This window comes from Hevea brasiliensis, chromosome 9 (assembly GCF_030052815.1).
Source record: "Hevea brasiliensis isolate MT/VB/25A 57/8 chromosome 9, ASM3005281v1, whole genome shotgun sequence".
NCBI lineage: Eukaryota > Viridiplantae > Streptophyta > Magnoliopsida > Malpighiales > Euphorbiaceae > Hevea > Hevea brasiliensis.
This window is the reverse complement of record NC_079501.1, coordinates 19,210,788-19,228,658: the sequence shown is the minus strand read 5'-3', so window position 1 is coordinate 19,228,658 and position 17,871 is coordinate 19,210,788. Positions and strand designations below refer to the sequence as shown.

At 34.3% G+C, this 17,871-nt stretch overlaps 1 non-coding gene across 1 annotated transcript; it reads right to left on the bottom strand.

Moving 5' to 3' along the window:
- Window positions 1-1,226: 1,226 nt before the first annotated feature.
- Window positions 1,227-1,334, bottom strand: LOC131183560 (small nucleolar RNA R71). The gene has a single exon (XR_009151607.1). It is a non-coding gene; the product is annotated as a small nucleolar RNA R71 (small nucleolar RNA).
- Between the last annotated feature and the right edge of the window lie 16,537 nt (window positions 1,335-17,871).

The window sequence follows — 17,871 nt, the reverse complement described above, 5'->3', positions numbered from 1 at the left end:
TCTTAATTAACTCTAACTCCACGAAAGTAGGATTAGATTGATTAAGGCACTCTTTGTCCCACTCAAAAAGGTATTCAAAGGATTTAAGAATTAATCTCCTTAAAACCCGTAAGTTCCGTAAGATTGGATAACCAATTTAAAATCCCAAAATAGCTCGAATATGAAATCCCGAACTCCGGAATCGCCTTTTTATCATTGTCAATTTCTAATTGAATTTTATTACTTGCCATTTTAAATATTTTCATATTTGAACTTGCTTATTTCAATTTGATGCAATTTTAGTTTAATTAATACATTTTTGGATAGATTATTAATTTTGCACATATAGATTTCATACTCAAATACCCATCAATTTGTTACTTTAATTTCAAAGATAGTTCAATTTAGTCAACTTTTTATATCAAAAATTCAATCATTAACACAACTCCTCGTAGGAACGATATCTTTTTCTATACTACTTATACGACCCGTGCACTTGCGGTTGGGCCACATCAAGTTTTTGGCGCCGTTGCCGGGGAGTTGTTTGTTTAAGATTGAATTCTTGATTATTTTAGTTGTTTTCAGTTTTATCTTTGTTATCTTTTCATTTTTTGTGTTTGTTTGTTCTTTTTCAGGTACTCTTAATCTTTTATGAGAAGAGCTAGAAGCACAAGTGACACATCCTTATTGTTCAATCCTGAAATAGAGAAATTTTGTAAAGCCAACAAGAAAGAAACCAGAAGAAGAAAAGAAGCATTGAGAGAAACTGAATTAGAAGCAGACATGGCTAATGAAAGAATTAAAATTGGTGGTAATGCTGGAAATGATCGAGACAATGAAAATGCAGCCCAAGGTGAAGAAGTTGTTAATGCTAATGTGCCTAGGGGAAGTATGATGGATCATGCTTTTCCTCGTTTTGATGATTTGAGAGAAAGCATAGCAAGACCAAGAATTGACGCAAATAGTTATAAGATGGATTTTGGAGTTCTTCAAATGATTCAAAATTCCCAATTCGGGGGACATCCTTCTGAAAATCCACACACACATCTAAAGAAGTTTGCTATGATCTATGACATGCAAAAACAACCTGGAGTGTCTGATGATGCAGCAAGATTGAAGCTATTCCCATTCTCTTTAAAAGATAGAGCATTGGATTGGCTTGATTCTTTACCTCACAACTCCATCACAAATTGGGAAAAACTCACCGATGCATTTCTTGCACAATATTTTCCACCTAGAAAAACTCAAGAATTAAGGAATCAAATGACAGCTTTCAGACCAAGAGAAGATGAAACTCTCTATGAGTCATGGATGAGATGGAAAGAATTAGAGAGACAATGCCCACATCATGCCATTCCGAAATGGATGATAAATCATAATTTTTACACAAATGTCACTCCTGCAATTAGAGGGATTATTGATGCTCAAAGAAGAGGAGAATTTATTATGAAGCATGAAGATGAAGCTTATGAGCTATTGGAGAAAATTGCAAAGAATACTCATCTTTGGAGTAGTCCAAGAGAACCAGCTCTAACTCAAAAGAGGCAAGCTGCTGGAATGTATGATCTTGATCCATTTAACATGATTAATGCAAAGTTTGATGCACTTACAAATGTCTTGGCTAAGAAGATGGAAGATTTGAGTATGTTGGTTAGTTCATCATCATCATCTGGAAGTTCACAACAAGTTGTTTATGCAGAGGGAACCACCAGCTGTGGAGTAGACTATGGAGAGCAAGCAGCATATGTTGGTAATTATGGAAACAAACAAATGGGGAATCCTTACTCTCAAACTTATAATCCAACTTGGAGGAATCATCCCAACTTTTTGTGGGGAAATCAGCAAAGTCAAGTTCCAAATCAGAATTTTCAACCACAACAGCAACAAGGAATTCCATATCAGCAAAATAGGCAACCATTGCCTAACTTTCAGTAGAAAAATATGAATCCTCCACCAAAACAGCAAGAACAAAGTTCCACCACAGAAGCTTTATTACAACAGATTCTTGCTAACCAAACTAAGCATGATGAGGAGATGAGGGAGATGAAAGCAAGGCTAGAACAAATGCAAACACATAACAGAACGCTGGAAAATCAGATTGCACAACAAGCATCTTCCTCAAGTACCAAGTCTTTTGAAAAACTTCCAAGTCAACCAGAAAACCCAAGAGAGCAGTGTCAAGCTATTACTTTAAGAAGTGGGAAAGTTGTAAATAATGAGAAGAGTGAAAAAAATGAGAAGAGTGAAAATAGTGATAAGAGAGAAAATGAGAAAGAAATTGATGAGAGTGAAAAACGAGAGAGTGAAAAATAAGAAAGTGCAGAAAAATGTAAAGAGAAAATTGAAGAGAAGGAAGAGAAGTATATACCTCCAGAGCCTTACAAGCCACAACTTCCCTTTCCACAAAGATTTCAAAAAGCCAAGCTTGATAAGCAATTTGGGAAGTTCTTAGAAGTTTTGAAGAAGCTATACATAAATGTGCCTTTTATTGATGCTCTTTCACAAATGCCCTCTTATGCAAAATTCTTAAAAGAAATTCTCTCAAACAAGAGGAGACTTGAAGACCATGAAACTGTAGCTTTGACAGAAGAATGTAGTGCTATCCTCCAAAGGAAACTTCCTCCAAAGCTCAAGGATCCAGGGAGTTTTTCAATTCCCTGCCACATTGGGGAATCATGTTCTACAAAAGCTTTATGTGATTTAGGGGCTAGTGTTAGCCTTATGCCCCTCTCCATTTATGAGAAGCTCAATATGGGAGATCTTAAGCCAACCCACATTTCTCTTCAGTTAGCTGACAGATCAATTAAGTATCCTGAAGGGATTTTGGAGAATGTGCCTTTTAAGGTTGGGAAGTTCTATATACCTGTTGACTTTGTCATCTTGGACATGGAAGAGGATTCTAATATCCCAATTATCTTGGGAAGACCCTTTTTAGCTACAGCAGGAGCATTGATTGATGTTAAGGGAGAAAAATTGACTCTTAGAGTTGGTGAAGATCAATTGGTTTTCAAAATTAATAACACTATGAAGAAGCATCATTCTGAAGCTGATACTTGCTTGAGAATTGATATCATTGATGAGCTGGTTGAAGAACACTTCAGAAAGAAATATCCAGAAGATCCACTTGAAAATTATTTGGTTCATGGAGGAGGCATAGACTGTGACAACCCTCATGTGGCTGCATATGCTCAACATCTAGAGGGTAGTCCACCATTCATTTCTGCTCCAGTTTTTCAACTTACACAAAAGGAAAAAGTCGAATCTAAGCAACCATCATTCAAGGAAGAAGATGCACCTAAGGTAGAACTTAAGCAACTTCCTTCTCAGCTCAGCTATGAATTTCTTGGCACTAATAACACTTATCCAGTAATTGTAAATGCAAATTTAAGTACCTTAGAGGCTGATAAGTTGTTAAGAGTTTTGAGGCAATTTGGGAAAGTTTTAGGATACACCATAGATGGCATTAAGGGAATAAGCCCACACTTTTGCATGCACAGAATTATTTTGGAAGAAAATTGTAAGCCATCTATTGAACATCAGAGGAGGTTGAACCCAAATATGAAAGAAGTTGTTAAAAAGGAAATTTTGAAGTTGCTTGATGCAGGGATCATATATCCCATCTCAGACAGTACTTGGGTGAGCCCAGTACATGTTGTCCCAAAAAAGGGTGTAATGACAGTGGTCGAAAATGAAAATAATGAATTAATTCCCACCAAAACAGTGACTAGTTGGCGAATGTGCATAGATTACAGAAAATTAAATATAGCCACTAGAAAAGATCATTTTCCACTTCCCTTCATTGATCAGATGTTAGAAAGACTGGCTAGGCATTCGTATTTTTGCTATTTAGATGGGTACTCAAGTTTTTTTCAAATCCCTATCGATCCAAATGATCAAGAGAAAACCACTTTTACTTGTCCATATGGAACCTTTGCTTATAGGAGGATGCCATTTGGGTTGTGTAATGCACCAGCCACTTTTCAAAGGTGCATGATGGCAATCTTCTCAGATTTCATTGAAGATATAATGGAGGTTTATATGGACGACTTTTCTGTTTATGGATCTTCATTTGACATATGCTTGGCTAACCTTTCTAAAGTTTTGCAGCGATGTGCAGATACTGACCTTGTGTTAAATTGGGAAAAATGTCATTTCATGGTTCAGGAAGGGATAGTGCTTGGACATCTGGTGTCTAACAGAGGAATAGAGGTTGATAAAGCCAAAGTTGAAGTGATAGAGAAGATGGCTCCTCCTACCAATGTCAAGGGAATTCGAAGTTTTCTAGCACATGCCGGGTTCTATAGACGCTTTATCAAGGATTTTTCTAAAATAACTAAACCTTTGTCTAATTTATTAAGTCATGACACACCATTTGTATTTGACCAAGAGTGTTTGGATGCCTTTTGCAGGTTGAAGCAAGCTCTTATCACTGCACCAATCATGCAACCACCTAATTGGAGCCTACCTTTTGAAATTATGTGTGATGCTAGCAACTATGCAATTGGAGCTGTTCTTGGTCAAAGAAAAGACAAAAAGGCTTATGCTATTTATTATGCTAGTAGAACACTGGATGAGGCCCAAACAAATTATGCAACAACTGAAAAGGAATTCTTAGCAATTGTCTTTACATTGAAAAAGTTCAGACCTTACATTATTGACTCAAAGGTGGTTATATTTTCAGATCATGCAGCCATCAGGTATTTACTCCGTAAAAAGGAGGCTAAACCTAGGCTCATTAGGTGGATTCTGATGCTACAAGAGTTTGATTTGGAGATTAGATATAAGAAGGGAGCTGAAAATATAGTTGCTGATAATCTGAGTAGGCTGAAATTTGATGATGAAGAAATGGATGAAATCCCTATTGATGAGTTTTTCTTGGATGAACAACTTTTCTCTCTTGTTGCTAAACTACCTTGGTATGCGGACTTTGTGAATTATCTATCTTGTGGAGTTTTGCCTCTAGGAATGACATGGCAACAAAAGAAAAAGTTTTTGCATGAGGCAAAATTTTATAGATGGGATGATCATTTACTCTTTAGGAGATGTTGTGATGGTTTAATAAGGAGATGTATTCCTGATGAGGAAACACAGAGTATTATGCATCATTGCCATGCTCCTGATTATGGAGGACATTTTGAAATCTCTAAAACAGCTAGTAAAATTTTGCAAGCTGGTTTCTTTTGGCCAAATCTTTTTAAGGATGTGAGGAAATTTGTGTTGGAATGTGATAAATGTCAAAGGAGTGGAAATTTATCAAAAAGAGATCAAATGCCCCTAAATGATATTCTTGAAGTAGAATTATTCGATGTCTGGGGAATAGATTTTATGGGGCCATTTCCTCCTTCATATGGTAATAAATACATTTTGGTTGGAGTTGATTATGTGTCAAAATGGGTGAAAGCTATTGCAACTCCAACTAATGATGCTAGAGTGGTAGTGAAATTCTTGAAGAAATTTGTCTTGAGTAGATTCGGAGCTCCTAGGGCTGTAATTAGTGATGGGGGTTCACATTTTTGTAATAAGCAATTTGAGAGCTTAATGAGGAAGTATGGTGTAGTGCATAAGATAGCTACCCCATACCACCCTCAAACTTCAGGTCAAGTTGAAATTTCTAACAGAGAACTCAAACATATCTTGGAGAAAACAGTGAGTAATTCTCGGAAAGATTGGTCTATCAAACTAGATGATGCTTTATGGGCATATAGGACTGCTTATAAAACCCCTATAGGAACTACTCCCTTTAGGTTGGTGTATGGTAAGTCTTGTCATTTACCTGTGGAGCTAGAACGTAGAGCATATTGGGCCATTCAGACCTTGAATTTTGATCTTAAGCAAGCTGGTGAGAAAAGGTTATTGCAACTTAATGAGCTTGAAGAATTGAGGATGGATGCTTATGAAAGTGCCCGTATTTACAAAGAAAGAACTAAAGTTTGGCATGATAAGCATCTTAGGAAAAAGGAATTCAAAGAGGGTGATTCAGTTTTATTGTTCAACTCAAGATTGAAATTGTTCCCTGGAAAACTTAAATCAAGGTGGACTGGTCCATATAGAGTTTCTAAGGTTTTCCCTTATGGAGCAATTGAAATTTGAAGTGAAAAATCTAGGAATTTTAAGGTCAATGGGCATAGATTGAAACATTACATAATTGGAGACCCAATAAAAGGAGCAAGCTGTTACAAGCTCTCCAATCCCTCACCTCTTTTCAGTAAAAATACATGAAAAGTCCAGCTAAGGACTATAAATTAGCCCTCTTGGGAGGCATCCCAAGTTCTTTTATTTTCCTTTTTGTTGATTTACTTTTATTTACATTGCTTTTGTTTTTATCTTAAATCTCCCCAAATTCAATTTTTGACATTGTTGAATCTTGTCGCTTGTAGATGTATTTCAATGGAGGAAGGTTGGTGAACTGTTGGGGAGTTATTCTTAATCTGAAATTTTATCCTTCAACTCTCCTAAAATTGATTGATTTTTGCTGCATAACCTGTGCAGGTTTGCTACCTGGTTTATGCAGAGAAAAAATGAAATTTGCAGCAAAGGAGGGGTCTGCAGCAGATGACTTATGTTCTTGGTGAGGTTGGGTGTGTAACTTTTAAGTATTTGTGTTTTTAATGTTAATATGGTGGTAAGTGGGTCATCTTTGTAGTTTTGAGCCTATTTGGGTTGTGAGATTTAAGATGGACATACTGCATTTTCTTGGCATAACTTGGAGAGTTCATTTCTCATTTGTGGATAAATGCAACTTTATGCAGGTTTTATTAAGTTTTAATGTGTTAAATGTTGATTTGCAGAATTTGAGTCAAAATGGCATGGTTCACAAAGGCCTTTTATGCAAGATTCATTTTTACAAGCTTGTGTGATGTAATTTTGATGGATTTTGTATATATTGATATGTTTTTTGTGACAATTTCTTATGATTTATGCTTCATGGAATTATATTTCTTCATTTTAGGGTATTTTTCATACTTGCAAATCATTTTCAATTGTAATCTCAATCTTGTTGAATTGTGCATAAGCAACTGCATAGCTTATGCAGCTATTAGATCACAAATTTTGCCATTTTCTCATCTTGCTAAAAACTGCATAAGGATGTGCATAGCTTATGCAATCCTGCATAACCACAATTCTTGCCATTTTTCACCTCTGTTGCAAACTGCATAAGGGATGAGCATAGCTTATGCAACTCTGCATAGCCACATTTTGTCAAATTTCATATCTGCCGAGACTTGCATAAGAAGAGTGCATGACTTATGCACTTCTGCATGACTTCAAATCCTGCATTTTCTCTTTCTGCCAAAATCTGCATGAGGGGAGTGCATAACTTATGCACTTCCACATAACCGAACTCCCCAAAAACCAAAACCTGCCGAGAGGTGCATAAGCAGAGTGCATGACTTATGCACTTCTGCATAACCACCAACCCCAAAAACCAAAACCTGCCAAGAGGTGCATAAGCAGAGTGCATGACTTATGCACTTCTGCATAACTACCAACTTTGGATTTCAAAACCTGCCGACAGGTGCATAAGGGGAGTGCATAACTTATGCACTTCCGCATAACCGAACTCCCCAAAAATTCAAAACCTGCCGAGAGGTGCATAAGGGGAGTGCATGACTTATGCACTTCCGCATGACTGAACCCTCCAAAATTCAAAACTTGCCGAGACCTGCATAAGGAGAGTGCATGACTTATGCACTTCTGCATGACCTATTTCTCTGAAATCCAAAACAGGCCGAAACTTGCATAAGTTAGTGCATAAGCTATGCACTCTTGCATGATCAGTTTTTCACATTTTTTATCACCCACCGAAACCTGCATAAGAGAATGCATAAGTTATGCACACTCATTTTCCCTTATGCAATTTTACACAAATCCTGTTCAAATCAAAATTTCTTTTCGGCAACTATTTTTCCCACCTCCATCTCCCGATATTCCTGTTCACTCCCTTTCTCCCCACGACCTCTATTCCGGCATAACTCTTCCTCTCCCCTTCTTCTTCACCCCTATTTTCGCCGCATTTGCCCTAACTTCTCTCTGCATTTTTCATTTCTCCCTCACCTCCTTCATCCTCACCATCGGCAACCCAATGGAGTCGCCTCCCCATTCCCCTCCAACCTCCCCTCTCCAAGTTTCGCCATTGTCAATGCGGCCTCCCAACCCCGATTCCCCTCCACAAGAAACACCTCCACCACCTCCCACAGCCACTTACAAGCGGAAAATTAGGTCGAAATCCACCCGACCCATAGCTTCTGTACCTCCTCTCTCAAAGCGTAAAGAACCACCCACCACCCCAATGTCAGAACCTCCACCCAAAAACCCAAAAACTTCAGCCTCCACACAAGCCAAATCACCCTCTTCCAGCAAAAAGCAAATGTCAGCAACCTCACAGGTCTCAAAACTACCTTGGTCCCTTCATGATGCAACTCACAAGGCAACCTTTAAGTGACTTAAGGAAAGGAGGGTGCAACCCACTAGGTATATTTCTGCAGATTCTCTCCAATCACTTGGTTTATTTGATAATGTGGTTGCCTATCTTGATGGCTTAGGGTGGATGGAATTTGTGCATAAGCAAGAAATTGTTTATCCAGCTTTAGTTTTGGAATTTATTTCCTCATTTTTTGCCACCCTGAAATTGCATGATGTAGATTATAAGCTAACTATGAAATTTAGATGTTTGGGGCAAAATAGAGAGTTATCATTGGACCAATTTCATAGCATTTTTGGATTTGCAATTGATGGGCTATTTAGAGTATCATTTACAGGGGTAGAGGTAGCAAACAAAGGCATTTGGAATGCTGCTCAGTTTTGGAGAATTATCACAAACCAACCTCAGACTTTTTCTGCTGGCAGATCCAAAACCTCTCAAATACTAAACCCTGCACTTAGGTTTATTCATAGGCTCATTGCTAGCACTATCTTGGGCAGAGGGACTAGTTATGGTACTGTTGGGAAATCTGAGTTATTCATGCTATGGTGTGCTTTTCACAAGGTTAAAGTTTCTCCTGGTTACTTCTTTTGTGAGCATGTGTTGCATATTGCCACCAAATCCATAGGTGACATTGTCTTGGGTGGGCTCATAACTGTCATAGCCAAGCATTTTGGTTTTAATCCGGAAGAGCATCCAATTCCAGCACTTTCAGATACTTTATACTTTGATGCCACACACCTCTCCAAAACTGGATTCAGTTTGCCACATTCTGACACTTCACAACCAGAAGCCCAACCTGTCCCACCAGTCCCACAGCATTCTGCTGATCCTACACCACCCTCTCAGCCTGCACAGGACTTCCCAGCAGATTCTGCACAACCTACACCTCCTGCAGCTGAACCCTCTTCATCCACAGCCCCTCCTGCATTCAACACTAAAGCCTTATTCACCTATCTTGAAAGGCTTAGTGATGATATATATTTTGTGGATAGGAAGCTTGACACTGGTCTTGATACCCTCAAGGATCGTCATGATCAACTATTTGACTTTGTCATGGAAACCAGAGACAAGCAGAAAGAATTAAAGGAGATGATGAAGCAACTGATGGTTTTTCTGGGAATGCCTCCTCCACCTCCATCACCTCCTCCAGCACCATCATTTCGACAGCAACCAGCAGCAACCAGCCCCTTAGCAACTTCTTTGGACAAAGGCAAAACAATAGAATTAGATTAGTTTCTGTTTTACTTTTGTTCAAACTTGTAGGAGTTTTTCTTTGTAAATATGTTGAAACAATTTTAGTTTATTTTGAATTCTGTTTTTCTTGAAGTTTTATTGGCTAGCTATTACATTAGTTTTTCTTTGATTTTCATTGCCTTTACTGCCCTTTTGTGCATATTTGTCCATACTCTGTATATATTTGGATGCTTCTACTGGTGGTTGCACATTTTTTCTTGCTCATCATGATGCAGCAGCTTTTGAATATACTGCACAGGCTATGAATACCCTTATGCAAATATTTTGCATAGCCTGTGCAGTCCTTTATGCCACTCATGCAGAACTGCACAGGCTGTGAATACCCTTATGCAAATGTTTTGCATAGCCTCTGCAGTCCTTATTGCCCCTCATACAGAACCGCACAGCTTATGTACCTTCCTTATGCACCTGTTCTGGACAGCACTTTACTCTGCATAACCTGTGCAGCTTCTTATGCATCCCCATTACTTCTTGACTTCTCATCTGCTCTATACCAGGTAACTCCTTCTTTTTGCTCTTAAATCTCACAATTCCTGGTAATTCCTGTTTACTTTGAGTTTTGATAATGCACTACTTGAGACATTGAGGACAATGTCTAATTTTGAGTTTGGGGATGCACATTTTGATTTTTGCTTCATTTTTCACATTTTGAGTATAGGAGCATCTCATCCCATTCCATTTACATATACTGTAAATATTTTACATATACATCCTTACATACATATACATAACACATTTACACACACATTATACATCACTTAGAAATTGTACACATTGCACACAAATAGACTTCCTCCATTTAGTTAATGCATTACTCATTTTTAGGAATCATGCATCATGCATTAAAATCTTTTGCCAAATCCCTTGAGTATTGAAAAGTTGCCTATGAGAGTGATTTGACTTACCTTTAGTTGGGTTTGTGGATTGAAAGTTTCCTAAGAGGTGCAAGGTTTTGAAGTGTCTATCCCTTGCCTATATCTTCTTAGTCAAAAAGCCACTAGTCCTTTAGAGATTGGAATGTTTAGAGGGAGTTATTGGATATAAGGTAGTCAAATGATGTCTTACCAATCCTAGAACAAATTTTCTAAACCTTTCAAGGCGAAATACCAGCTTGTACTTGAAAAGAGAGATGATTAGGCATTCTTTGATTTTAAACCTTCTCATTTTAAACCTTTGGCCCTTTTGCTAATTAAAATTTACCCTTGCAAACCCCTTTGAGCCTTTTTTATTCCTAATTTTTCTTGAAATCCTTATTGTTACCTAGCCAATGAACCAAACTCTCCAACCCTTTTCATGAGAATAATTATTCATAATATTAAGTACATAAAAAAAAATTCAATAAAAGGGAGAAGAAATGCTTGTCATCTTGTAAAAGTGTTAGTATATGTGCTTTTCACTATTGTCATACAAATTGAAAGAAATCCACCCAAAGTATTAAAAGAAATGAGTTTGGGGGTGGCAATTTTAGGGATAATCATCAAAAGAAAATGCAAGATACAAGTTTAAAGTATCAAAATATCCCTCCATTTTTATGTGTTTTGTAAAATATGCTAGCACTTGACAATTCTCATTGTGTATTTCTCTCCTCCATATATATAAAAAAAAAAGAGATAAAAAGAAAAAATATAATAAAATAAAAAGTGTACCTTATGTTGTCAAGATTGAAAATATTCTCATGCTTTGAACCCTTTTTACCCATTTTTCTTCTTAGCCTCATTTTGAACCCCATAGCCCCATTACACCCCTAAAAAGACCTTTGATCTCTTGATAGTATTTGCTACATTAGTGAAGATAGGAGTAGGGAATTTGCCTATGGGATTGGAAAATTATCCATTCATTCATTTAATCCCATCATTTATATAGAGACACTTTGACTATTGATTGTCCTAGAATTCCTTTTGAGCATGACTCTCTCTTTTGATTGATTGGTTTGGGGATTTTGAATGATAATTGACTTGATGGCTAAGCGGTGAAAGCTTGGATAAGCATTAAATTCTTTGCATTTTGAAGGATGGGTATATGGATTGCTGGTATGGCTGAAGGTGTGTTAAGTTACTTTAATTGGTGATTTTCATAGCTCTTTGGATAAGGCACCCCTAATAAAATTTGTGCATCACATTTTAAAATTTGCTTGAGGACAAGCAAAAGCTTGAGTTTGGGGGTATTTGATGCATATATTTTGCATAATCATTTAGGTTTAATTTCATAGCCATTTTATTTGATTATTAGTCACTTTTAGCTAATTTCATTAGTTATTTAGTTAGTTTTTCATAATTCTCAATTTTGGATTAATTTGTAATTTTTACTTTGTTTTGTAGGAAAAATGGTGTTTTGGAAGGACTAAAAAGAAATTTTGCCATTGAGGAGTGATCTCTACAGCCAAAGATGCCAAAAACAAGTTTCAAAGTTGAAATATGCATTGGCCAAATTGCGTATAACTTGCCGCATAAGCCATGCAGATCTGCATAAGGAGAAAAATCACTGTTCCAATACCTGCCGAATTGTGCATAAGGAGAGTGCATGGCTTATGCAGGTTCACGCCCCCTTATGCAATCTCACGGAATTGTGCATAACCTATGCACCTGGTCATGCAGTTTCGCATAAGTGAGCCAAAAACTAGCCGAAACTTGCATAAGGGACTGCATGACTTATGCAGTCCACTTATGCAGTCCCACAAAGATTTCATTAATGAGCTGGCAGTAGATTCCCTCAGAAAATCCCTCCTAAAACACACCATTTTAGGGCTCCATGTCAGAAAATGCTATAAATAGCCTCATTTCCCATTTTGGGGGAGAGCAGAAAAAGAAGGAGAGGAGAAAAGGGAGCAGGAGCAGCTGAAGAGTCACATTCATTTTTCATACCATTTCCAACCAGATTTGGAGATTCCTTTCTTTTCTTACATTTTTCCTACATTTCTAGTGTTTAGTTTATTGATTTTTAGCTTAGATTAAAGCTTTATTTCCATATAAACTCAGAATTTCTTGTAAACATTATGGATAGTGAATAGTTTTATTTTGATTCTGGAATAAGGGTTGTAATATTTGAGATATTTTGTGGATTTTGATTGGGTAATCCATATTTTGTGGTCTTAATGAGTTTTATTCATTTCTTGTGTGCTTAATGACATGCTTAATGTAGGATCCCATTAAGTGATGTTCTTAATCCATGGTTGAGGCACCGAAAGGAGAAGGCCTTGTGATAGATAATCAAGAAATTGGACTTAATTAACTTAGATCTAGAAATAGACTAAGGATTAAGAGGATTTATAGATTAATTAAGGAACTTAATGGGTCTTAATTAACTCTAACTCCACGAAAGTAGGATTAGATTGATTAAGGCGCTCTTTGTCCCACTCGAAAGGGTATTCAAAAGATTTAAGAATTAATCTCCTTAAAACCCGTAAGTTCCGTAAGATTGGATAACCAATTTAAAATCCCAAAATAGCTCGAATATGAAATCCCGAACTCCGGAATCGCCTTTTTATCATTGTCAATTTCTAATTGAATTTTATTACTTGCCATTTTAAATATTGCCATATTTGAACTTGCTTATTTCAATTTGATGCAATTTTAGTTTAATTAATACATTTTTGGATAGATTATTAATTTTGCACATATAGATTTCATACTCAAATACCCATCAATTTGTTACTTTAATTTCAAAGATAGTTCAATTTAGTCAACTTTTTATATCAAAAATTCAATCATTAACACAACTCCTCATGGGAACGATATCTTTTTCTATACTACTTATACGACCCGTGCACTTGCGGCTGGGCCACATCATCAAGCATGCTCATGCATCACTTATATGTATGTATCTATGTAGTTAAAACAATAGGCACGTTTTACATTGCATTCATAAATGTTGAAGTGTCATGGATGTTGTTGTTGTAATTTGGAGCAGTGTTCGTGCGTTAGCGTGCGTGTGGTATAGTGTTGGATATGGACAGGACGGGTAGACAAGGCTTGAGATCTTCGTTGGGACCCGGTCATTCAGGGTAAACACAGCTTGAGTTCTTTGCTGGGACCCCGTATTTGGTTTATTAAGTGAAAGTATGGCTTGAGATCTTCGCTGACAAAGGTTGGATTAAGAGGGCTGTATAGGGGATCAGCTCTCATATATATATTATTTGACAGTGTTGGGTGAGTGAGTGCTCCAAATTGCCTTTATGATGTGATTTGTATGAAATTTATGAGGATGTTGTATTTCACTCCATAGGGTACATTAGCTTTAGATAGCTATAGAGATTATGGCTAAAATTAATATTTTACTTTCTGAGTCGAACGCTCACTCCTGTTCATTATTTTTGCAGGCTACAGGAGGATTATTGTTGTGGTTAACCTGCTTTTCTTCGTCGCAGGTCGTCTATTAATGTCTGTAACATTTATATAATTCTGTTAACTCCTAGAATTTCTGCATGTGTTAGAAATATTTATTTGATTTGGGTCTGTAATATAATTTGCCATGTTGTACCTGTAAACTTATTATATGCATGTATGTTGGACTGAATGAGCCATTTGATTTTATGTTATTATAAGTATGTGGAGGGTGAGCTGAGCTCTCTAATTAACAGGTCGGGTGAGTCAAAAACTCTCCGTTAAAAGGTCTATTTTATGACTGGACTTTATCCGGTTGAATTCTTGAAATTGGGTCTAAATAGGCCTTAGAGTTGGGTTAAGAGATAGTTAGGCTTACTATGGGCCTCAGGGGCTTTAGGCTGGGCTAAGTCCTAGTGCTGGTCCGGCCCATAGGTTGGATCGTGACAAAGAACTACTAATAGGCACATATTTAGAGTTTTTTCATTTAATATTTATCAATAATTATAGATCTAATGAGATATGCCTAAATTCAAATAAAAAAAAAACATAAAAAAGCCAGTATATTGAAATCAATAAATTGATTACCAACGCATGTTAATCGAGCGGAAAATACTCCATATATCTCATTGTATTGAGAAATCGAATTGATGATGAACCCAATTTTATATATATATATATATATATATATATATATATATATATATATATATATATATATTATTGATGCTTTAACTCACTTGGATCACTCTGCTGAGAATGATTTGTCTTTCTGCTTTACTCCTTTTTTCTGATATTTTTGATGTTAGTTTGTCATAGACGTTGTTTCCATGTGAGTTTACTTTCTGATGTATATTAAAAAAAAAAAAGTATGATGTTGAAATGTTTACTTGATAATATAAGAGGTGTTAATCCTATTTTGTTTTTTTTTAACTTTTATATAAAATCAAGATAGACAATGAGTTGTTGAATAATATTAGAGTATTTTTAAAATTATAAATTTTAATTTATACATTAAAAAAATTAAAAAAAGGAAAGAAACGAAATTGCCACCACTGAGCACGAAAAGAAGCCCCACAGACACACCTAAAGTTAGGTATCACAAGATACCAAAAACAAAGGGATTTGCTCTACCCATGGCTATGGCTAGGGCGTACGGTTTCAGTCGATTTCAGGTATACCCGAAAATTGAAATTAAATTGAAATTTCAATATGTTTTTTTTTTTATTATTTTAATTTTAATTTTAATTTTGATCAAATTTTAATTTAATTTTTAATTTTTAAAATAATTTTATATAATTATTTTTATAAAAAATTATATTTAAATTTTAAAGTGAATTATTATCTACAATATATTTTTTAATTATTTTTAAATTATATAATCTTTAATTATAAGATATATATATAATTTAAAATTAAATATATTATATAATATAGCAATACAAGCATATAATATATCTTTTATCTATTTATTAATTATGTAATCTTTCTTTGATAAAAAAAATTATATAATTTTAATAGTAGACTTATAATTACAAATTATAAAATAATTTAATATATTTATAATTAAATTATTAAAAAAAGATAGAGGAATAAATTATAATATTAAGTTGTATTTAGTTATATATAAAAATAAATATATAATATATCTAAAAAATTATAAATATATATATATAAATTTAATTTTCATTTAATTTTGAATAAAGAATTAAAATTAAACTAAAATACTAAAATAAGTTTTATTTAATACGATTCTTTAATCCAATTAAGATTATTAATGCAATGAAAGCCAATAACATGCCATTTAGTCATTTCCCTTCTGGTGCCCACAAAGAAAAAGATTTTACATCCATAGAGTGGACAATTCGCTCTTCCTTTGGCTTGGTGGCTAGGGCATTACTTCACATCCACTAACTGAAAAAGAAACAAACGTGATGCTTCTTTTTCCATTTAGCTTTTCCTGCTTGTATTTATCCAATGATGATAAGGTGTCCTCTTCATTTCTCTGTAAGTTAGTGGACCTAGTTGATTCATTTTGAATTTTCTTTTCCTTTCTTTTTTGATATTCTTTATTAGAAAATAAGTATCCAATCATTGAAATGCTGGTTAGTTTAATGACTATTTTATACACATCCAGCATAATTTTCTCCTTGTAAATGAAATTATATTACGTTGCCTTTTTTATATGTTTAGATTATGCAAATACTTTTAGTTTGAATAATATAAAATGAAAAACATTTCCTATTGGTTGTGACTTCTATATATTTTTTCTCAAAATGGAAGAGAAATTATATAATTAAAAGGAAAAAAAAAAAAAGGCTAAAATGGGGCAGTTTTAGTCTAGTCTTCATCAGATTTCTGGTAATGAATGAGACAATTGCAAAGCAAACGTGTGATTGTGGTTTGAGTTGAAGATGGATGCGTCTACACTACTCCAAAGCATCTTTTCGTGAATTGTGAACAGTATCTAATGTTTCACAAATGTAAGCAATATTCTCTTTTTCTCTTAAGATAATTTATAATTAAGTCCTGTATTATTTAATTTAACTGTTAGATTTAGTAGATCACTACAACTATTATTGTTAATTGATTATAATTGAGTTATGTTAGAGTGTTTGATAAATTATATTTAACTATTATTGTTGATATATAAATTTATTAATAATGATATATATTATATAATTTATTTTATTATTAAAATAAATAAATAAACTCAAATAATCTAATATAAAATAATAAAGTAATTATTATTAGTAAAGGAAAAAAAATCTTATAATTTTACATTTTTACACATAAAAAAGTGAATTTTTTTATAATAAGTATTTTGCATTTTGTTTTTATACGCTAATGGATAATGGAAAAGAAAAGAAGTAACCTTGGCTAGTAATTCTTACTAGAAATTAAAGTTTTTTTGGTACATTCACTTCATTTTCTTATTATGTTGCCTCCATCATACGAAAAATGTATTTTTAATGGGTAAAGTAGATTAAAAATCTAAATGAGATGTGATTTTCCTTCGTCTCGTTAATTTTCTTGCCCCTTGTTGGTAGCAAGTGGAACCTGGTATCCAACATATGCTCTTTTTTCTTATATTCTTAATAGTAGCTAATACTGTTATAAGACTTGGCCAATCAGCATGGCAAGATGGGCATATAAATTGATTATGATTATGTTAAATAAAAAGAAATTACTATTGTTCTCGAGCAACTTTAATTATAAAACTCATAGAAAATATAACTGATAAGATATTAGTTGTCTATCAATTATGTTTTTAAAGATTTATCAAATGCTATGGTTGAATAATTTAAATATCTATCAACTAAACTAAACACTCTTATATATAGCCAAATTCATATATTAATCTCTGTTATATTTTTTTAATAATAATTTTATCCCAAAATTTAATTTTTTCAATAAATTTATTTCTATCATTAACTATTTTTTAATTCGAAACAATTTAATTTTTAAAATTTTGTTTTATTAACAAAATCATTGCTAGATTTAAATTCTAATTATAAGTAATTATTTATTTTATATTTAAATAATTATATAATTTTTTTTAAAATAATTTTATATAATTACTTAAACATAAAAACTTTAGATTTAGATAATATTTTGCTATAAAACAAAATTTTAATAAAAGTTAGATTTATATATAGTGGTGGCTAACTGCTGCTCGACATTTACCTTTGAAAAATGAAGGTAACAATCTCAACAAAATAAACTTGAGTTCAAACATTGGTGGCTAACTGCCGCTTGACATTCTTCACAAATGCTCCTCAACCATATATAAGGTCACAGATGCCTCAACCTTCAGCTGTTCTTGCTGATCTTCTACATTAGTAATAATATACATATATAAATCTCAAGTAAAGCTCCTGCACGGAATAGGAG